The 24281-nt window shown below is 45.6% G+C and overlaps 2 pseudogenes; both read right to left on the bottom strand.

Annotated features, from left to right (window-relative positions):
- Window positions 1–6542: 6542 nt before the first annotated feature.
- LOC136521528 (putative disease resistance protein RGA3) lies at window positions 6543–13822 on the bottom strand (annotated as a pseudogene).
- An 868-nt stretch (window positions 13823–14690) lies between these two features.
- LOC136521518 (uncharacterized) lies at window positions 14691–22332 on the bottom strand (annotated as a pseudogene).
- Window positions 22333–24281: the final 1949 nt, after the last annotated feature.

The raw sequence follows: 24281 nt of genomic DNA, 5'->3' as shown, positions 1-24281 counted from the left end.
GCCAGTGACGGAAAGCCACCAGCTGCGCCGCCTCTGCATCTACACCGAAGGACTGCTACGACGTCGAACTGTACTGCGCCGCCACTGGTCTTCACCGCCGGTCGGCACCGCTCATCACCGTCACCGTCCTCTTCCCCGACCGTCGCTGCCCTAGCGCAGACACTGACTCCATGGCGGACGCGAGCGGATCCTCCTCTGCGGTGTCAGGTTCGACACATTCTTCTATTCCACCCCTCTCTGTATCTCTCATTGCACTAATAGATGTTCTAGGGCTCATGATTATATTCAACAGTAAGTAGACATGCTAGTTCTATGCCTAGAGATCCTGTTCTAGGTTTAACAATGGTATCAAAGCCTAACTAGGTATAGATCTAGCCTATTAGATTAGATCTGTTCAGATCTGAGAAAAGAACAGAGGGCTCGATCCGTTTTTTGGATTGAAACCCTAACCCTAATCGGGAAACGAACCCTAACCCGTCGGGGAAGAAGAACAGTGACTCAACCGTACACTAACCCGTCGGGGAAGATGAACAGTAACCCTAACCCTAACCCTAACCAAACCCTAATCTCGATCCTAACCCCATTCCCAACCCTAAATCGGATAGATCCGAGAAGAGAAGAAAGGAAAATCAAAGAAAAGAAAAAGGGAAGGGGAAGAGGCCTACCTCGCCGCCGTACCATGCTGCCACCTTGTCGACGTGTGAGTGGGTGCTCGGGAAATGGGCGCCGTGACCAAGCCACTCGACGGCGGCACGCTCACCCGTTGGGGAGCGCGCGTGTCGACGAGAATGCCGGCGACGGCGCTGTCATCGTCTCCGAGACAGAGAAGGAGGAGATGAAGGCCGGGTCAGATCTAGGGTTTTGGAGGGGATCAGGGCACCGCCGCCTAGACCACTCAACGGCGGTGTGCTCACCCGCTAGGGAGCGCGCACGCCAGCGAGGGGACCGGTGACGGTGCCATCACCGCTTGCTCTTGCTTCCGCTCGGTTGCTGTTGTTGCTGCGTTGAGGAGAGAAAGGAGAGCGGCGAAGAGAGAGAGAGAGAGCAAAGAAGAGAATGCCTAGGGTTTCAGGGGCACCCACGGCCGCAGAGTGGTTTTGATCCAGCGACATCGTCGCTCGACTGTCGGATCAACGTGGACGCTCTAGATTCACTGGACCGCCGGCCAGCCCAGGCGGGCGCGCGACTTTGCCGGCCCAGGCCCAGGTTGCGGCCTAGGTGCGGGCAGCGCGCGTGCAAGGAAGGCAGGCCGAGCCAATTTCTTGGTCGAGCCAAAGGAATAGTGCAGATTTGAGTCATTTTTTGTTTTTCTTTTTCTAGTAAAAGTTTTATTTCCTGGAAAATAGATAAATGGCTTAAAGAAAAATAGAAAAGAGAATTTTTCTGTGAGTAAAATTCACTAAATAGAGATTAATTTTCCACTGTGTATTTAAAGTTGTTATTTTCATTATTAAATTCGAACTAGCGGGAGAATTTAATTTTGAAAAATAGATATGCTTTAGTTGATTATAATATTATTATTATTCTGACCATCGTTGATTAATGGCAATATTATGATGTTATTTTTGAGTTTTGTCATGCATTAATTCTATTTTTGCCTAACGGTGATGTAGAATTAGTGTACAGGACAATTGTATGTTTTAATTTTGACCAACGTTGAAACTAAGGTATGCAATTGTTATTGTTATTATTTATGTTCTCACTCTATATGAATTGTGTTTTCAACCGGATACAACTTAATGGGTTGTATCAAAGAGATCTCCACTTTCAAAGGTGATAACTACACGGAGTGAAAGAAAAAGATTGAGCTGGCCTTCATCTTGGCTGAGGTGGACTGGGTAGTCACCTCACCTTGTCTCACTGAGCCTGTGGCACCGGTGAGGGACATAAATGAGGCTGATGCCGCTTGGACAACTAGAGATAGGGATTTTGCATCCCAAAGAATGTCCTATGACCTTGAGCATAGAAAGTGGGTCACTACCAATAAAAAATATATGGTTGTGATAAAGAACATGATTAAACCTGCAATTGTGGGCTCAATCTTAGAGCGTGACACCATCATCGAGTACCTCGATAGAATAAAGAGTCAGTTCACTGGCTCTTCAAAGATATATGCTACCCAGCTGATAAAGCAGCTGGTGACAGAGAGGTACTCTGGAAATGGTGCCATAAGAGAGCACATACTAAGGATGAGCAATTTGGCATCCAAGCTAAAACCAATGAATCTGGCTCTCAAGGATAAGTTCCTTATCCATCTGGTTTTTGCTTCCTTGCCAAAAGAATTTGACACTTTTGTTGTCAACTATAACATACAGCCCGAGAAATGGGATATATTCTCAATAGAGTACCAAGTAAGTCGGTGCCCAAAACACCGTATGAGTTGTGGACAGAAAGAGTACCCTCACTTAACCACTTGCGTGTGTGGGGGAGCCCTGCTGAGGCTAAAGTATTTAACCCGAACATTGAGAAGCTAGAACCAAAAACAGTGAGTTGCTATTTCATTGGCTACCCAGAAAAGTCAAAAAGTTTTCGTTTCTACTGTCCAGATAGACATACAAAGTTTGTGGAAATGAGACACGCTGTCTTCCTAGATGATGAAATGATGAGGGAGAGCATGGTAGCTCGAGAAATTGACCTTGAAGAGAAGTGGGTGTATGCGCCCACTCCGATGATTCATGAGCCATTTTTTTCACTACCTGCTGTCGCTGCACCGACAATACAAGATACTGTGGTGCCAGCACCTGTTTTTATCCCGCCTGTGGCAATAATGAATAATGATGAGGGACCTGTTCTTCAGGATCCTATAGAACCAATTGTCACAACTGAGGGGGAGCAACAACAGCCTCAAACAGAAGATGTGCCAAATGTGGAGGCCCCTAGAAGGTCTCAAAGAGTTAGAAAATCAGCTATTCCTGCTGATTATGAAGTGTACAACACTGAGGAATTTCAAATAGAGGATGATCCCATCTCATTTGAAGAAGATATGAGAAGTGATCATTCATCAAAGTGGCTTGAGGCCATGGAAGATGAAATGAAATCTATGAATGCCAATAAAGTTTAGAATTTGGAGATAATTCCTAAAGGAGTCAAAACAGTAGGCTGTAAATGGATATACAAAACAAAGCTTGACTCTCAAGGGAATATAGAGAGATATAAAGCTTGACTTGTGGCAAAAGGCTTTATGCAAAGAGAAAGAATTGATTACAATGAGATATTTTCTCCAGTCTCATGTAAGGATTCCTTTAGAATTATAATGGCATTAGTGGCACATTATGATATAGAATTACGTTAGATGGATGTAAAGACAGTATTTCTCAACGGAGACTTGGAGAAAAATGTTTACATGGCACAACCGAAAGGTTTTATCATAGAAGGAAAAGAACGAATGGGATGCCGTCTAAAGAAATCCATTTATGGATTAAAATAAGCTTCAAGACAGTGGTACTTGAAGTTTGATCAGACAATAAAGAATTTTGGGTTTAAAGAGAATGTAGAGGACAATTGTGTCTATACAAAGTTTAAGAATAGGAAGTTTATCTTCCTTGTCCTGTATGTGGATGATATCTTACTTGCTAGTAGTGATGTCAGTCTACTACTGAAGACAAAGAAGTTTTTATCCTCAAAGTTTGATATGAAAGATCTTGGTGAAGCTTCGTTTGTTCTAGGAATCGAGATTCACCGAGATAGAAGTAAAGGGGTATAGGACTGTCACAAAAAGCATACATTAAAAAGATCTTAAAGAAATTCAGTATGCACAAATGTAGTCCATCACCTGCTCCTATAGTCAAGGGCGACAGATATGGAGATTTTCAATGCCACAGGAACCAATATGAGATCGATCAAATGAAAATGGTTCTATATGCTTCAGCTGTCGGAAGCTTGCAATATGCTCAAGTATGCACGTGCCCCGACTTGACATTTGTTACCGGGTTACTTGGCAGATTCTAGAGCAATCCTATAATAGAACACTGGAAATTAGCAAAGAAAGTCTTGCGTTATTTGCAAAGAACAAAATGCCTCATGGTGACGTATAGAAGATCTGATTCACTCCATATAGTGGGGTATTCAGATTCTGATTATACGGGAGATGATAGAAAATCCACGTCTGGATATGTATTCACTCTCGCAGGGGAAGCTAATTCATAAAAAAGCTCAAAGCAAACTGTCACTACATCGTCCACAATGTATGCCGAGTTTGTAGCGTGTTATGAGGCAACAGGGCAGGTGAACTGGCTAAAGAAGTTCATACCCGGTTTGAAGGTGGTTGACGACATTTATAGACCACTAAAGTTATACTGCGATAATAATCCGACAGTACAGTATGCTCACAACAATAAGTCAAGTGGTGCTGCCAAACACATTGACATAAATATTATGTTGTGAAAGATAAAGTCCAGGATCAAGTCATAAGTCTTGAGCATATAAGTACAATAAAGATGCTCGTGGATCCACTTACAAAAGGCTTACCACCCAACGTGTTCAGAGAACATGTAGCCGGCATGGGTTTAAGAGAAAGCCTATAATTCCTGGACAAAAGAAGGCCCAAAAATAAGTATCTATTTCAGAACAGAGTAGTGTGTTGTATCTGTTAAATCTATCGGCAATGGACCGTGGCGATGAGACATGTTTTATGCGCTAATCTGTAATGGAATGAACAAAAGTAAAGAATATGAAAGTGAAAGATGTAAAGAGATAAAGGGAGAGATTGTTAGATTGATCTCTAACCTAACTGGACCCAACGGCCTAATTGGGCCTTTGATTTGCGCCCTGATCGGGGGCGTCCAGCCTACCATGGCTGGAGGACCCCTGTCACCCTGCGCTATAAAAAGAGGTAGGGGCCGGCGGCTCTAATCACGAGGTTGATCTGAGCCGACCTCCCCACCAACAAACCCTAAACCCGATCTTAGTGAGGGGCGCAGCCAGTGACGGGAAGTGCATCCACCACTGCACTACGCCGCCGTCAATCTTCACCGCCAGCACCACATCTCTTTTTATAGCGCAGGGTGACAAGGGCTCTCCAGCCATGGTGGACTAGGCGCCCCCGATCAGGGCGCAAATCAAAAGCCCAACTGAGCCGTTGGATCCAGTTAAATTAGAGATCAATCTAACACTTCCGTGCTCCATGCAATCTGTTATGCTACTTGCTAGTACAAATTAGTCACATCACAACATGAAGCGCTGCAAAATAAGACAACAAAGAGGTGGTAAAAATGGTAAAATCCAACCATGAAGCGTGTGGCTTCTTCAGTCTTGAACACCAATGGACAAGTGTCAGCATCTCCGGTTCCGGGCTTCCGGCTTCGTTGTGATGCGCGAAAGTAGGGTCGGTGTCCTCTGTGCGGCCGCTGCCTCGCTCGGCGCCCGTTTCATCGGTCGGGTGCCGCCTCTCTCGCAGCTTTGGCGCCTGCCTCGTGCCCCTTTTGCTCGCCTTGCCCCTGACGAACTGGGGCGCCTCATCCGGCCTCCAGTAGCCCGCGCGTGACTAGCGGCAGCCCGGAGCAGCGCGCGCCGCCAGAAGCTCCGCTCCGGTGCCTGCCACAAGTCGCATCCGGATCCGCCGCTCCGCGCGAGCATTCCTTTCCTGAGATAAATATTTGTACTGTTGCTTTGTTAAACAATGTTGACATCACCTGTATGGCAACACTACTATTGAACATTAGCTGCTGATCATGGAGAGCAAAAACAAAAAGAGCTCTTTTACTGTGGTTGAGGTACTTCAGGGTTCCTCTCGGTTACTAAGCAAATAATTAACGCTAATTAATTTTATGAGTGGAAGGTTAGTACGGTAATAGTGTCTTCTACCTCCCCTTTCCCAATCCCCGGTTCCCGTCATCCGTCACAGACAAGCCCGACGCCAGGACACGAAACAAGCCCTAGCCCGCGAGGCTGCGCACAAGCCCCAGCCGCCGCCGCTGCCGCCTCGCCCACCCTCACCATCGCTGCCGCCGGTGTCCTGCCCTTGCCCGCACTCGTCGCTGGGAGCCCCGGTCCTCCCCAGCGCCCACGACAACGATAAAATTGTTTTGGAAGATAACTGGTGGTCCTGCAAGATGCAAATGGTTCAATGTGCGTCTGTGTGCTACTAGTAGCACTGAATTTTCAGTCTAATTTCGCTCTATCTACATTGTATTACCATTCTGTATAGTGTATACTGGCAACCAACTCGTAGATGTGAAGCTGGTGAAAGATTATGCATAGGACACACACAGTACTGTCATGTCTGCAGACATGCCCATGTAGGTATTGCCAACTGCTCAAGAAAAAATCTCTAGGATTCCATGCCAATATGATTGTAAAAGATGGACGTGCCTCTGCAAAAATCAAATTCGCTTCACTTGGCCGTGGATCAGCATCAGGTCAAAGTAGCTCGTTCTAGGGGAAAAAAACATAGATAAGGGGCAAGAAAAGGAAAATTACAAAAGCAAACATCAACTAGAACTGAAGGTATACACAGCTAGAACTTTCAAAGAAGAAATATTTCTGTCGGCATGTGCCTGATCTGAAAATGACGGCATGTGCCTGATCTGAAATGTCACTCATGCCTAGTTTGCCAGCTACAGTAGTTTATGGAGTTGTAAACTGGCCCAGTACTTCTTCGGTTCCTTCACTGAATGAACGTTGGATCGCATTACATCACTGCAAGAGGCGACAAAGACAGAGGAACAATGGATCGATAGCTTCGGAGGGCTGCGAGGAGCGGGAGGGAGATGGCGGGGACCAGGGGTGGCCATGCCATGCGCCGATGCGGTCCTACGGAATGCTGCACGAGTGGCCGTGGAGGAGTCAAGTGCGGGGAGTGCGGACGCGGCGGCGACTGAGTAAAGTGCGGGCAGTGCGGACACCGGGGAGCCACGTTATACTTCTTCCTCCTGCCCCAACCTCCAGCCACCGCGCCATCCCGATCCGGCATCGCCAGCGACCGCGCGACCGAGCCCTCCCCTTCCCTACTCCATCTCGATCCGCCCCTGTCGTGCATGGGCAAGACACCGATCGCGGCCGCCATGGCCGGCATGCTCTGGCTCCGCGACCTGGCCCTTCCTCCCTCTACGTCCTCCCTATAACCATCACATCAGCTCCGCCACAGCATGTCACTGCCTCCTAGCCCTTTCCCAAAACCCCTTCCTCTCTCCAGCGCCTCCAATGGCCGCCGCCGCCACCATTGCCAACCCCAAACCGAGCTCCTGATCTATCCACTCCAGCCGCCTCCCCCGTCACCGAGAGTTGGAGAGAAGGAAGAACAGAGACCGAGTGACCAGGGTGTGGTCGGAATAGAAGAAATACATTTCAGAACCATAGTGCTTCAATCATCCACATACTACTCCAAACAATATGCTTCCATTATACATTTACTATACTACCCTTAATTATATAAAAAAATTCAAAATTAGAATTATCCCAATTATTTTTAGGCACTGATCTCACCAATTTCAGTACACACTTGGTGCGAATGAGCCCACCATTTAATACGCGCTTGGTGCCCTCCCGGTACCTCTTAAATTGGTTCCTCTGGGTTCGTATGCCTTTTTAGCCGTTGGATCGGACGTCGTGAGCCGTCCATTTCTTCACAACCATTGTAAAAATCCTCAAACAAAAAATAACATAAAATTTGTATGACAACACTACTTGTCCACCACCACCCGACTTCTTCCCCTTCTCGGATTTCAGACCCCAATGCAACCTGCTTAACGGAAGCAGGTCTTCTCTGCTCCTGCATTTTAACAATATATACACAAGTGCCTCTAATGTTATGGTAGCAGATCACTCGTCATCAAGAGAACAAGGAAATAGTCACTATCAAATTGGCATGTAGTAGATATATAAAACCATTGACGTTTAGATATTTCATACCTGCCATAACAAGAAGCGACGTTGTTGGATGGAATGGAGTGCTCTGCAGTAGCAGTCTGAAGCTTCCTCTACCCTTTGCATTATTTCTGTGTCATTCCTCGCTTCTATTCTTCCCCCGCCATATTTTCTTCCTCTTCATCTCAATCCTGTGAGCAAGTGAATGGGCAAAATGAAGATAACCAGGTTTAGATTTGGTAAACCAAAGTCATTTCATGTTGCTTACCAATTTAAAATTAAATTATAAAACGACTGAGTAAGTAGAAGATGATCGAAACCGCACCTGTGGACTTGCCCAAGTCGACTTCGAAGATATATGGCTCCTTGGTGTAGTAGATGTGTCGGTCAACCTTATCATTTGTTGATGTCTTTCCATATACCTTTAGTTGCTGGACGTGCTTGATCTTTCCCCACTCAGAGGAGTCATCTTGTAATGCTATCAATTTGAGCAAGCTTGGGCTGCAGTCCACACGCAACTTATTTAGCTTTATCTCTCGCAAGTATTGTGGGAGTGCTTCAGCACCCAAATCCCACCACTCAAGGCTTTGGAGAGATGGCAAACTGTTCAATTCCTTTAGTGTTGGGCATTTGCTAATGTCAATCCATTGCAAGCTTGGACTGTTGTTGATCCTCCTTATTCTTCGGTTGTTGTATGACCAAAGCTTGACTAGAGAAGGGAAGCTCTCTACGGAAACCATGTGTAGTATATTTCTCAGGTCCAACTCTCTCAATCGGCATGCATGGTGAGCAAGTCCTGTAGGAAGACATCGCAGTTTACAGTGGTCGATCAGGAGCGCCTCTAAAGCAGGCATCGCTGGAACATGCTGCTCCCACTCCCACTCTGTCCATCCCAACATGCCAATAAAACCAAGTTTTCTGAGCTTAGGAAATGCAGGACCGATACCATGCGAAATATGATGTGGCTGCCTCCTTTTCTTCTGTTCTCTTGTCAGCTCTGATGTCTCGTCCTTGCCATCGCCGTCATCACCCAAGGAGGGGAGGAGGAGTCCATGCCCAATACATTGGATGGACGGAGCACGGTGGATCCAAAAGTAATCTAGAAAGGGGAGCTGCCCCAATCCATTAGCTACTTGCGTGCAGCATGTGTAGTCCTCTAGCACCAACCGCCTTAAATTCCCAAAGGCTGCCATTGTTCTCATCCACTGCGGTAGCCCACGTGCAAAGTAGCCTTTGATATCAAGTTCTTCTATGCAAGTTAGAGGGCAGAGATTAGCCAGCACCTCCCCTGTTCCCTCATGCTCCTCCTCGCTGATGTCGTGTTTAACCTTCCCATTTTTTTTGAGCCTGCTGGTCAATATCAATTCTAAGTCTACCAAGTGATGTTTATTGCTAAGCATTGCTTTAGCGGCCATAGAACCAGAAGGTGCCTTCTCCAGACCTCTTATCTCAAGAATTTTGAGCTTCAATAGAGGCCCTAGTTCTTCTAAGCTGCACCAGCCATCTGTGCTTTCATTTGAATGTGTTGGAAAACTCACCATGATGACTAAATCTTCCAGCTTTTGGAATCCACGAGGAATTGAAGAGATGTCCGTGCTGCTTAAGTTGAGGAACCTTTTTGTAGCTTTGTAATGCTATTAGGAAGCTGAGAAACATTTGTACACCCTACAAGGTTAAGTGCTTGGAGAAATGTTAGGTCTCCAATGTCTCGAGGGATTGTGGATATCCTTGTGCCGGAAAGACGCAAGTGCCTTAAATGTTTGAGGTGGCATATAGAGTCTGGCAATGCAACTAGATTTACATTATACAGATATAGTACTCTTAGGCAAGAAAGGTCGTTCAATAAATGTTCTAAGTGAAGCTTGTTTTTGCAAAGTGTCTATTATCGTTACTGTCTTGTTTGAGATACATAGGTGACGAAGCTTTGGAGTGCTATCAAGAGTTTTAGTGACATCCTCTCTCTCACTAATAAGTACTCCTTCATCTTTTATTATATACTGAGCACAGGAACGAATGACATCATGCATGATGCATGCTGTTTGACCATAGGCTGTTTTGTTTGGTTCTAGAAGATTTCTTGAAAGTAATTCGTTGTAGTATTCTTCCCCCAGATCTTCTAGTGCTTTTGAGCTCATTTTGTTATGTATGTAACCAAGTGCGATCCAAAGTTGGACTATACTTCCCATTCTTATCAATTTATCTTCAGGGAAAAGTGAACAATACACAAAGCACTGCTTCAAGTGTGAAGGCAAGTCTTCATAACTCAAATAGACTGCTCTGTTAATATCTCCGTCTATTCCTTCTGCCGACCAGGAGTAGTTGTTACAAATATCCATCCAAGCGTCCCTTGTTCTGCTTTTGCGGCGCAAGACTCCTCCAAAGACCTTAACTGCTAACGGCAAGCAATCATAGCTTTTCACAATTTTTATCCCTATGCCCTTTAATCCATCCACATCGGCTTCATCACTTTCATTTACAACTACCTATTGGGAGGAAGAAATTCAGCACATGTGTGAGAGAGAGAAAGTAGGTGCCAGAACCGAAATGTTGGCGTGTACTTGTGAGCTAGCTATATGTTCTATTAAGATAAAATGGGTACATAAGAGCAACCAAATAAAAATTCCTTTGTCAAGTGGATGCTCTATTAAAATAAACCCATGAGATACGTTATGGTAAATTTAACTGCCAACCCATATACCGGGTGCCGTGTTGTTGCTAATTTGCTTTTTCTAGTGGCCTTTGCCAATTATAGGGTGTTTGGATTTGAGATTCTACTTCATCGTCAGCTTGATGAAAAGCAATGGAAGAGATGGGCAAGAGCGCGATGCGTCTGGAAACGGGATCTTCGCCGGGTGTCAAAAATTGGGGGCTCAGCAAAAACCTTCTTTGCCGAGTGCCGCACTCGACAAAGAATTGCACTTAGCAAAGGACTTCTTTGCCGAGTGCCAGGCTCTCGGCAAAAGCGTGGCACTTGGCATAGGCTGCCCGCGTAACGGTGTTCAGCCACGTTTTTCTTTGGCGAGTGTCTGCTTTTAGGCACTCGGCAAAGAAGGTTTTTTTTTAAAAAAAATTATTTGCCGAGTGTACCAGATCTGTCACTCGGCAAAGTTTTTTTTTTAGAAAATACTTTGCCGAGTGCCCCTGTCAAGGCACTCGGCAAAGAGAATTTTTTTTTAAAAAATTCAAAACCCTCTTTGCCGAGTGTCTTATTCTTGGCACTCGGCAAAGACCCCTTTGCCGAGTGCCATGCCCCGGCACTCGGCAAAGTTTTTTTGTTTTTTGCCTCCAAATTTTTTGTGCAGCCCTTTTAAAGTACCAGGAACTCCTAGTTAGAATTTGGAGATTTTTTGTGGTTTTTTATATATTTAGTTACTTTATTTCGTTTACTTGAATTTTTTCGAAAAATATAAATTTGAACTGCACGTGGTACGAATAATAGAATTTAATGATTCAAAAAATGATAGTCATGTTATTGAGTGTAGTGTGAGGCCGTATCCAGGAACGGACCCGAAATTTCGGACATCTTGTTCACGAAATATGACCGCGAACTTGCGTGCGAAGTGTTTTTAAATTCTATAAAAAGCAAACGAAGTCCAAAAATCATGAAACTTGTTGAGATGTCGTGATATCGTATGTGGAGGCTATGATAAAAATTTAAAAAGATTTGGTGCACGTTGTCACGTACGATGCTTACAAACCAGGACATCTCCACGTATGTGTGCAAGATTTATTGATTAGGAAATGTTGAAACATTTTAGGAGAGACATCCGCGTGCTATTGGGCCCAGGCGCGGTGGCTTTTGTGGTGCTAGCGGCAGTATTTTACATTGATGGAGGATAGGAGAGAGAAATCAGAAGAATGGATTTTCATGCGCGTGCTGCAGTACAGAACCGGTAAAGGACCGAGACAAGAGGAAATGCTGAAAAGGAGGCTCATATGTTCATACTAGTTTTTAAGTCGGCTACTCAAAGCCCACTTAATCACATGGTTCCTCTGAAAACTATAGATAACACTGTTTGTTCTCTCTAATTTAATTATACGGCACAAAACCCCCTACATTTGACTTAAATAATGCGCATAGTACTGGGAGCTTTGTTCATAGCACTCATGATGTTCTCAAGGAAGGACCAAAACATCCCCTCTTCTTAGACAACTTGACGTATTTTACGTAGTAGGGTTCCATTATATGCCTTTTTTTGCCGCTGTTTTCTAAGACTTTTGGATATTTTGCTCACAATAAATATAAAAAAAATAAAAGTCAAATATTTGTAACAAGATAAAATATAACATATATTTACCAGCTAGTATTATACGTGGCATTATTAAATTATACTTCCTTAGATCACAAACATAACTAGGATTTTACCAAGTCAAAATTTTAAAATTTTGACTAATAATACCTATAAAATATGTTATCTTAAATAAAAATAATATCCTTCATAATGAATATAAGCATGCGAATGTTGTGTCTAGTTAGTCTATGCAAAGTTTTAGATATTAATGGTGAAAGTTAAGAAATCTTTATTAAGGTCAAATCTAGATGGAGTTCTATTTGTAGTTGAGGACATATATCACAAGTATTTGTTTTCTTTATTACACTATTACTAATGCGCAAATAAATAATGTGATTAAAAAAATTACTAACCTGATTTTTTAGTAAAATCCAAGCATCTTCTGTTTGCAGCTTGTCAACTTGATGGAGATGTTGGGAATTCATTCCACGACCAACTCCATCGTTTCTTGTGGTCACCAACACACGACTGCCAGGAGCACCATAACTGAGTGGCACTCTAAGCAAGTCGTTTCACACCTTCTCGCTCCACACATCATCCATCACCAACAGAAACTTCTTCTTTGCTGGACCGTGTCCTTCAAAGCACGCTCAAGCAGGTCCTTGTTTCCCGCAAAGCTTTCATGGTTGGTGCCAAAAGAAGCTAGAACACTTCGTAGGGCATTGATGTCATCGACCTCCTTGTTAACGCTCAACCATATCCTTTGATCGAAGCTCTCCTCCACCTTGCTATCATTGAAAACCATCCTAGCAAGGGTGGTTTTTCCTATCCCACCCATGCCAGTGATAGCAACAGCAACAACAACGTTGTTGCCCTTGGATTCAGCCGGACTACCCGCCTTCTTGATTAGTAGATCAACGATTTTCTTTGTATCCTCCATGATCTTGTCACCAACAACATCGGACTGGAGAATAAGCTATCCAGTCTTATACTCTTATCAGACAAAGAATTCGGAGCTTTATTGATGGAATAACCTGAGGAGTTGATTTCTTGCGTGATGAATCCGAAGCGGGAGCTCCTCTTCTCAAGGTCCTCCAGTCGCTGGTTGAGGGCTTGGATCTTCCTTCCAATTTCATGCGTGACAACAGGGTTGCGGAAGCAATAGAACGTCTTGGAGATGTTCCAGCATCCTGAAGTGCTTTTCGGAGCGGAAACTGATGACGAGGGATCTTCTCTCCACCCTCCATGATCTGGCAGAGATCAAGGATGTCATCGGCGTCGTACATGACATCCTTGAGCTCCCTCACCCACCGCTCCACAGCAGAGTCGCGGATGCGGCTCCTCTCGGCGTCAGCCAGGATGCTGCTCAGGTCACCGAGCGTCGCCTCGAGCTTGGTGATCTCGCCCGGCACGCCTAGGAGCATCTCCACCTCGTCCTTGGCCATGCCCGTCAGGATGTCCACCAGCTTGGACGCAAACGCGTCCAGCACCGCCGCCATCAGCAAGGAATTGGGTGGCTAAAGTAAACGAACAGGAAGCGGTTCCAAAATGTGTGTGTGCTTCTGCTCCATGCTGCTCGTGGGATGCTTGTTGGCTTGGTGAAAAATTGCAAATATATTCGACCAACGCGTGTCACAGTTTTATTCGTAACTTGAATTAGTGGAAGCAGGAAGAATAATTCCGCCATAGCCGCTTGCAAGGAATATTTTGTTAGTGGAAGTCGGAACAATATGGTGCCCATTTCATAGAATAAAGAGGGTTCTAAGCTTTACTTTACCGAGTGGCCTGGACCGAAGCCCTACCAAAAACTGCACAGCAAGCTTTAGAGAGAGGCAGGCCCCAAGTTTATCGCGTTTTTAGGGTATTTTTAGGAGCAGCTCTCACCTTTTCTTTTTCGATTTCGAATCACAGTGGGTCTGTGGTGTTGATTTGCGAGATCGGAAGCATCTTTTTCAAAAGACACAGAATCCACTGTAGCCTATTCGATACTCTTTCATCTGGAACCAGGAACACAAAAGAAACATCTTTAGACTATCTCCAACAATGGGAACCCAAATATAAGACCCATTTCACATTTGGGTAACGCTACAGCGAAATCTTTCGATACTCATTTACTCATTTTTTGTCTTATTCAACAAGACTCAAAAGAGAACAATTTCTGCAAATAGGTCTTCAGGAGAGAGGATATTCATATTTAGATTGTGCCAAAATAGGTCTCCTATATAGATACTCTATTAAAGACCAATAACCCATTTTCGTCTCCTATTGGAGACGGTCTTACTTCGCCTCTTATGCATATTGTGGACTACGACAACGCGATGACGTTAACCTCCATGACATGCGAACGGGCACCCGCCGCGGGCACGCTCAGGTCGATCTTGCTGCTTGCTGGGGCTATGGTGCCTAGCACCACTAACGTGGTGAGCGTAATCAGAAGCTTGCATGCAAATGCTGAAATGCCTATAGCGTCGTACAGCCGCCATGACATGCAAACGGAGCAAGAACATCAAGGCCGAACGCCCGAATGCGAGGCTGAAACCCAGGAGACAACCGACACACATATGGTCACCGCACACAAACAAAACAATAGAGGCTGAACCCAGGAGACCTGACGATGTAAAAGTCACAAGTTACAGAATATGGTCTGATCTGGCCATTATCCCAATCTTCAGCAACTGCAGGGATCTGAGCTGCATGCTAACTCACTGTAATCCGCAAACTCAAGTTAACACCACATCAAGGGTCACAGCAATGTTAGATGGTATATCAGTGGCTGGGATCGCATCTGGTACTAGAACTCTAACGACACAGGGCAGAAATTCGACATAGACATGAGTCAGAATCGATCTCTCCAAAAAGGAAGACTAGGGGTTCCTACAAGCATTTATGTTCCATCATCAGAACTTGCTCCACTCATCAGCCACAGCCAGTCATATCCCCACCAGAGTCAGTCAAGGAAGTCGTTTGTAGGGAAACGGTCCTGCAAACAAGGCAACCAAAACACCAGAGGAACAAGTCAGACTGAGGGGACAAAACAAGCGAAAGCTGCCATGTGCTACGGTGCTGTAACGGGTTAGTTTCAGCGTGTCAATTGCAGCAGCCTGTGCACTGTGCACAAACATCAGCTAGGTGATTCAGATTGCAACACAAAACAGTGATCAGTTGCAGCAGCTTGTGTGATGTGTGCAAACGTCAGCTACCCTCAGGTGATTCAGTTGGAACACAAAACAGTGGTCAAGTTAGGGCCCGTTTGGCGTGGCTTCCAGGTGCTCCGGCTCCGGCTCCTCCAAATGGGGCCTTAATTTTGGATCATATTGCCCAAAAGAGAAGGGTCCAAACCCACAATAGTAAAACGTATGCAGACCTGTTGTGCCATTCTTGTGTGCATGGTAAATAGCATATGCAGTAACAAGAAAAGGACACTATAAGAGAGCTAGTTTCAGCATGTCAGTTGCAGCAGGCTGTGTGCTGTGATAGAGCTAGTTTCAGCATGTCAGTTGCAGCAGCTTGTGTGATGTGCAAACGTCAGCTACCCTCAGATCATTCAAAATGCAAAACAAAACGGTGACAGACTTAATGTTGGATCAAATTATATATGTAAAGAAAACTTAGTGTTGGTTCATGTTGCGCAAAAAGAGAGGGGCTCAGAACCAGCAATGGCAATGCCATGCTTAAACAGGAAGTGCAGTACCTACTACCAAGAAAAGGACACTATAAGAGAGTAAACTGAATGTAGGTGCCCTTTTTTCTTCCTTTTCCTTAACTGCTAGGCTGTAAGTCATATTTATTTGAACATTTAAACAGAACAAACCCTCAACGATGTAAGGCATATTCATATGAACATTTGATACAAAAATAAACAAGTACATACCTAATTCTTTGGAAGACGATCTCTTGGATGATGAATTTGATGCTGCAGAACATTCTGTGACTTCGTGGCAAAATCATGTCCATAGTCAGTACCATCAATTACTCCCTGAAACAACACAGCTCCACAGTTCAAATACCAGAAAGGAGAAATAAACCATGTATAGTTGAAATCAGTCAAATCACAATGTGAAAATCTGTGAACACCTAATCCCCCTGCTCGAACATGCAGGAGAGCTGCATATCATTTCATTAAGAAGAAAGTATATAATGGAGACAAAGGAGATCTCCCACTCCAAACAGAAACACCTTGAAGCCATTTAGGAATAACATTTCTTTGCATAAACATCAGATCAGGAATAACAAGCACAGATCACAATGCTTAAAAAACAAGCATGCACACTCTTTCTTATCTACATAACAGATAATCAAATCATCATTGTTACTGTAGTTTGAAACCAACTAAAGAATCTTGGAATGCCACAGGTAATTTGAAAAGGTGTGTTCAGTTACTAGCTTGTGCCTTTTCCAGTGATTAAGAAGTAAGGTAGTGAATAGCAACTAGGTACTACTAATTAAAGAGAAGACAAGAAAAAGAACTACCACTGAATGAACTAACCATCAATAATAAATACATACCGCTCTGCTTGGGCACCGATCTTTCGGGTGATAAAATTCACAAGCTGATCCAAATTGGCATGTCCCAGTTTTCATGTAGAATGGGCATTCTGCGGGATGCCACCCACTTGAAAGTTCTTTTGGATGATTGAATATACATGCTGATTCAAATTTACATTTCCCAAATTGCATGTAGTACCGGCAATCTGGTTGACCAGGCCTCTCAGGATATTTTTGTTGCTGGTACATCTGATCTTTTAGTGTGGTTCTAGCTGCTGGGTTGTGTTCGTTTGCAGCAACTGACCTTTTTGAACTTGCTGGACCCTGCAATGCTTGGGGTTATATCCTTCGGGTGATGAAACTTACAGTTTGCACCAAATTTACAGGACCCGGTTTTCACATAGAAGGGGCACTCAGGTTCACCAGGTCTGTCAGGATAAACCATCAGTTCTCCTGATAGTGATGGCTCTTTTTTTGGATGGTATCTACTTGATTTTTCTTTTGGATGGTATCTACTTTGGAATTTGTCTTTTGGATGGTAGGTACTTGGAAATTTGTCTTTTGGATGGTAATATTGGCACGATGATCCAAACCTACAATTACCAAATCTCAGAAGGAAAGGGCATACAGGCCTCTCAGGATAGTCCCCATGTTCCTGCTTGCACAAAGGCCCATCTGAGCTATCCGCCGAGCAGCAGCCATCAGAATCATCTGAAGCAGATGCCCAATCAGGATCCTACTTGAAGCAAATGAGAAAAGTTATTAAGAATGCATTACTATGGCCACAGTATGCATAGTACATGTGGAATTCCAAAATTGCAAAAGTGACAAATCTGCTTTACTTGAATGAAAAGGACGCTTGTCTAATAAAATCAAATAGTAGCATGCAAAATTCCCTAACACTTCGGCTCAGCTGCCACAGGCTAGTCATATCAGAATGCCTTTTCACATAAAGGTCCAGGTCTATAGGTTCAACTTAAGCATCTACTAGATTCAACAAATATTGGAAGAAACTAATGCCAAATATTTATTCAATCAACAATATGAAAATACATCTGAGCAGTGTCACATGGTTTTTGAGGTCATATGGCTTGGGTTTGGGTTGATAACATCTGAAAGGAACAAAAAAAGAATAAAAACGAAATTGCAGTCCCAATGAAGATTGGAAAAGCATTCATCCATATACAAGCAGATATGCTACAAGAAAATAAACATAGGGTTTCTTTTCTAAAAAATATGTTGCAGAATTCCAAGATGTGAACAAATGAATATTTACATATACAGTTACATAAATGTACAATATTCAAATAGACAGCATGTATGGATGTACCTTTTTTATCCTCATTTCCTTTTCTTCTGTACAAGGGGGCACATTCTGAGGAGGTAAAAGCATCCGAAGTATGTTTGGAGGAAGGATCTCAGATCCAGACGATATGTCATCCATGGTTCCATGTTCAGGTGACTTCTTTGAGTGTGGTGAAGATTGCAAGTTAGTATCATCCCATCCCGTTGCCGTGTGGAGTTGAACATCAAGCACTTGCTCTGGATGGTTATAACAACATTTCTTTCCATATCCACATGTACCATTACGCATGTAATAGGTACACTTCCTTGCTCCCTGATCAAAGAACGAAATTTGGCTCAGCAACTTTAAATGCGAAGCATAAGTTTATGAACCAGCTTAGATGAATAGAAGGAAACAGGAAAATGCATACTTCTCGAATGGGGAGGCCAACACGGTTCAGTTCCAGAAATTCAACTTCATGATTTCTTTGTTCAGAAGGGAAACTTGAAACTTCCAGTTTTGCTTTGAGCTGTAGTGATGAAAACAAGTTTCAATATGAAATAAGGACGAAAGTTATGCCAGATAATAATAAGATCCACAAATGAAAAATAAAACACTAAACAGGTATACCACAACTTTCTAAAGTGCATATCACACATACTGGAAATACAGCAAGTCAGCACTGAAATCTTTATAGCATGCACTTCAAATTTAGATGGATAAAATGCATTGTGAAGGAAAAGATGCATGCACACATGTAAAACAAATCAAATGGAGTGTGGTTGATTGTATATCATTAACCAGATGAAAGAAGGCTGATACTGAAAAGCCAACAGAGTTAAGAAATTAATGCCAATTTTACCCGTGGATGATTGAAGTGGCATGATGACCCATATGAGCAGCTCCCGGTTGACATGTAAAAACGGCAGTTCTGTTTACCAGGCCTCTGTGGGTATCCTTCAGAGAGACCAATCTTCTCTCTGTGCACCTCTTGATCTTCCACAGCATTATCATCTGTGATTGTTCTCAGTTGATCACTGGTGTGTTGCTCCACTGCCTCATCTTGATCTTGTACAAAAACACCATCTTCAACTTGCTCTGCCACCATGATGTCCTCCTCTCGTGATTCTTCCACAGCAATGCCAACCTTGGCTGCACCCAAGGTGCTACCAACACCTTGCTCCACCACCTCTGGATCAACTGTAGCATTATTATTATCTGTGGTTGTTCTCAGTTGATCACTGGTGCACTGTGGTTCCACATTACCCTCATCTAGTACAGAAAGGCCATCCATACCTTGGTCTGGAACCACCATGTTCTCCTCTTGTGACTCCACACCACTGCCATCCTTAGCTGCACCTTGTTTGTCAATGGCATCTTCTTGATACACCTTTTTATCTTCCACAGAATTCTCACCGTCGGTCGCTCTTAATTCGTCACCTGCAGATTGTTCCATTTCCTTGTCTTGATCTTCAACAGTAATGCCATCTGAGGCCACACCCCTTTTCAACAATGGCGCCTTCTTGCTCCACCACCTCTAGCAATTCTGCAGCATTATCTTCCATGGTTGTTCTCAATTGATCACTGGTGCATTGTACCACCACATTACCCTCATCTAGTACAGAAAGGTCATCCACACCTTGATCTGGATCCACAACGTTCTCCTCTTGTGGCTCCACACCACTGTCTTCCTTAGCTGTACCTTGTCTGTTAATGGCATCTTCTTGATCCACCTTCTTGTTATCTTCCACAGCATTCTCACCCTCGGTTATGCTTGATTCGTCACCTGCAGATTGTTCCACTTCCTTGTCTTGATCTTCAACAGTAATGCCACCAGCAGTCATACCCTTTTCAAAAGTGACACCTTCTTGCTCCACCAACTCTTGGAATTCTGCAGCATTATCCTCCATGGTTGCTCTCAGCTGATCATTGGTGCATTGCTCCACCGCATTACCCTCATCTCCTACAGACATGGCATCCCCACCTTGCTCTGCACCCACCACGCCCTCCTCTTGTGCCTCCACACAACTGTCATCATTGATCACACCTTGTATGTTGATCACATCTTCTAGATCCACATTCTCATTATCTTCCAGACCATTCTCATCCTTGGTTGACCTTGATTCATCACCAGCAGATTGCTCTACTTCCTTCTCTTGGTCTTCACCTAGCAATACGATCTGTGGTCACAAGCCCTTTCAACAATGTCACCTTCTTGCCCCACCGCCTTTTGATTTTCTGCAGCATGGTCATCCAGGGTTGATCTCAGTTGATCACTTGTGTATAGTTCCACCATATTATCCTCATCTGATAGAGAGATGCCATCCTCACCTTGCTCTACAGCCACTACGTTGTTCTCTAGTAGCTCCGCACCACTGCCATCCTTGGTCACACCGTATTCGTCTACGACATCTTCTTGGTCCACCACCTTATCCTTAACTTCCACAGAATTTTCATCCCTGGTTGCTCTTGATTCATCACCATCAGATTCCTTCATTTCCTTCTCTTGATCTTCAACAGCAATATCATCTGTTGTTGCATCCATATCAAAAATGGCACCTTCCTGCTTCACCATCCCCTTGACCTTCTGAAGCATTATCATCCATGGTTGTTCTCGGTCGACCACTGGTACATTGCTCCACCACCTTATGTTGATCTTGCACAGAAATGCCATGCTCCGCCACCACCACATTCTCCTCTTGTGGTTCCACAGTAACGCAATCTTTAGCTGCATCCAGTACACCAACAGAAACTTCTTGCTCCACCGCCTTCTCCTTTTCTTCCTCAACATTGCCATCCTTGGCTGCTGTTGATCCATGATTGGTGCATTGTTCTACAGCTTCCACAGCAGTGTAACACTCAGTTTCCCCTTCTAGCTCCACCACCTCTTGATCTTGTATGGCTGTTCTCAATTGATCACCGGTGGACTGCTCCACTACTTTATGTTGATCTTGTAAAGAAACGGCATCCTCATTTTGCTCTGCCACCACCAAATCATCATCCTCTTGTGATTCCACAGGAGCACCATCCTTGGCTGCATCCAGTAGTACACCAACAGCACCTTCTTCCACACCCTTCTCTTCTTCAACAATATCGCCATCCTTCACTGTTTTTGACCCATCATAGCAGCATTGTTCTACAGCTTCCACAGCAGTGTAACACTCAGTTTCCCCTTCTAGCTCTACCACCTCTTGATCTTGTACAGCATTATCATCTGTGGCTGTTCTCAATTGATCACTGGTAGACTGCTCGACTACTTTATGTTGATCTTGTAAAGAAACGACTATCCTCATTTTGCTCTGCCACCACCAAATCATCATCCTCTTGTGATTCCACAGGAGCACCATCCTTGGCTGCATCCAGTAGTAGACCAACAGCACCTTCTTCTTCCACACCCTTCTCTTCTTCAACAATATCCCCATCCTTTCCTGCTTTTGACCCATCATCGCTGCATTGTTCTACAGCTTCCAAAGCAGTGTACCACTCAGTTGCCCCTTCTTGCTCCACCACCACCTCTTGATCTTGTGCAGCATTACCATCTGTGGTTGTTGTCAATTTATCACCAGCGCACTGCTCCACCACCTCATGTTGATCTTGTACAGAAATGACATCCACGCCTTGCTCTTCCACCACAGCATTCGCCTCCTCTTGCAATCCTACAGAAACACCATCTTCAGCTGCATCCAGTATGCCACCAGCACACTCTTGCTTGATCACCCTCACAGCATTGCTAGCCTTGACTGCCCTTGTTTCATCACCAGCACATTGCTCTACTGCAGAGTAGTTACTCTCATCTTCCACCACAGCAGCAAAATCCTCGGTGGCCCCTTGTTGCTCCACCACCACCTCCTGATCTTGGGCCACGGCTGCCCCCAGCTCATCACCAGGGCACTGCTCCCCCTCCTCCACCTGACCACGCGTCGGGAAACAATTTCTGTTCGCAGAGCGCCCATCGACAGCAAGACCTTCCTTCTCCCGACAGTCTTCAGCTGTATTCCACCCTTCCTCGGCCGGTACCAACCCTAGCTCCTCCTCCTCCACACCTGCGCCACGCCCAGCAATCTGATCGTCCCCGTGCTGCCGCTGGAGTGCAGCCAGCGAGGGCATGTGGAGGCTGCTGCCGCCCGAGGCCGCGTCGGAGGCAGGGGGGCCGTCGGCGGAGGGAGCGGGCCCCGCCCCCGCGTCGAGTAGGAGCCCGAGGCCCACATTGGAAGCCGGCGGCTTGGGACTGGAGAAGCGGCCGATGGCGGCGGAGAGGGTGGCGGGGAGAGGAATGGAAGCGAACAGCCTCCTCCCGAGGCCGCCGCCGCCGCCTCCGGTAGCGGGCTTGGACTTGGAGTTGGAGGTGGGCTTCGGCGAGCAAGGTGGCGGATCGGCGGCCGCCAGGGCGTCCTTGAACTCGTCCTCGTCTTCCACCCCAGCCATGGCGGCGGTGGCGGTGGCGGTGGCGCGGGGTGGAGGAGGGGAAGGAGGAGAAACCCTAAACCCTCGATCAGTCTGGATGCTCCTGCCAACCACTCCGCTCACCTCGTCCTTCTGTCACCCACTCACGCTTTCGCTTCGCCTGTCCTCGTGCTTGGTTGGTTGGAGACCTGTGTATCGCAGTCGTGGCCTCGTGGGAGACTGGGAGGATGGGCCCCGTGGGCCGTGGTTGTTTCTGTTCCAGGGATTTGTGTACACGTCCATTGGTATGGAATAGAATGTTGATTACTACGAGACAGGAGTATTGGCTTTGGAAACGCATGCATCACAGCATCAGCTGGGAATCCGGGTCATTTTGTTTTGTTGTTGTTGTTTAATGCACCGGGATTTGGTAGTACCTGGGGTATGCAGTGCCAGGATAGAAAGTCCTGGTTTGTTTTGGGCGCTTGGGCCTAGAAAGTAGCAGCGGCTGCTGTTTCCCCTGCCAATCTCCTCGCATGTACTGTAGCACCAGCAGATCAAGCACAGCTGAACTTGACTTGCACGTTGGTTTGATACAAAATAGTCATTCCATCCCGCAAAAAATGTCATTATGGAATTCATGTTGGTCAAACTTTTTTAAGTTTGACTATTTATAAAAAAATAATAGCAACATTTATACATCTAAATAAGTTTATTATAAAAATAAATTTAATGATTTATGTAATTATACTAATTGTACCATAAATTTTAATATTTTTGTATATACGTTTGGTCAAAGTTGAAAATGTTTCTTCGTCTCGTGAAGTGAGAATGGCATTGTTTATGGGACATGGGGAGTACTCTGGCACACTCCTAGTAAGACATTTCAATCCTAAACGGTGGAAGAAAGTTCATTATACTACTTCACTAGGGAATTCAACTTAAATTGAGATGAGATGTTGTCGGATGCTTCCACGACCATTGGAATCACAAAGTCTTGTAGAGATGCAAGCAGGCTCGCGGGCAAATCCAGCCTCTTGCATAGTCTCGGATGGAACCTTGTTGCATTGGTTATCCCTCGGAAAGAGTCAAAGAATGGGTTACTTATATTGGTGGATGGTTTGCCATATAATATATAAGAGTATCTCCAAGAGTTCCCTAAACATCCTCATAATCCTTGTTTTTTTAGAAAGATTGAAAAAAAAAATTCTCCAACAACTCCTAACCTTTTAGGACTTGAAAAATTTATTTTCCTTCCGCGTAACTTTACGTGAATAAAGCCACGCGGGAAGACGCCGCGCACCTCCCGCGCGTGCCCCCACCCCGGTACCCAACCCCACTCCCATCGCTGTCAAGGCCTCCGGGGCGCACCCGCCGCCGCAGCGCTCCGCCCAGCCCCAGCGTGCGTCATCGCTGCCCGCCGCCTCTTCAGCACTGGCGGCGCGCCGTTCCGCTGCGACGACTTCGACAGCAGCGAGGAGTACAGCGGCGACGAGGAGGAGTACAGCGGCGATGAGGATGTCGTCTACAATCGCCTCCGTTCGCGCGGCTTCTCCGTCTCCATGTTCTCCTCAGCAGGCCGTTCCGTGCCTCCGTTTCCGCTCGTTTGATTTCAACCTCGTGAAGAAGGGGCCTCGTGAACAACGCGGCGGGAGATGCAAGCAACGCGGCGGATGCAACAGAGATGTGAGCAGCAGCAGCCTCGTGAAGAAGAGGCCTCGTGATCTGTACGGTGGGAGATGCAAGCAACGCGGCGGATGCAACAGAGATGTGAGCAGCAGCAGCCTCCTCACCTGCATGCTTGGAGAGGTGGTGTGCCTCCAGCGCCTCCCACTTGTTGAACTGCTCGCCACACCTGTGGCAGCTGAGCCCACCGGAGGAGCCCTTACTGGCGCCGTGCTTGGGGCCAGTTTCGTCGCAGGACGCGCGGTGTCCGTTCCCGTTCGCCACGGAGCCGTTCCTCTCGAGCAGCACGTTCGGGGACCTCAGCGGCGTGCAGCGCGCACCGCCGCCGCCCCACACGGAGGCGCTGTACGACAGGCCAGTGTCCTCCGGCTCCAGCCCACGCGGGGCCCGCGCGTGTCGGGGCAGAG

Source organism: Miscanthus floridulus, chromosome 2 (assembly GCF_019320115.1).
Source record: "Miscanthus floridulus cultivar M001 chromosome 2, ASM1932011v1, whole genome shotgun sequence".
NCBI lineage: Eukaryota > Viridiplantae > Streptophyta > Magnoliopsida > Poales > Poaceae > Miscanthus > Miscanthus floridulus.
The sequence above is the reverse complement of the archived record's forward strand: the minus strand, read 5'-3'. Positions and strand labels throughout refer to the sequence as shown.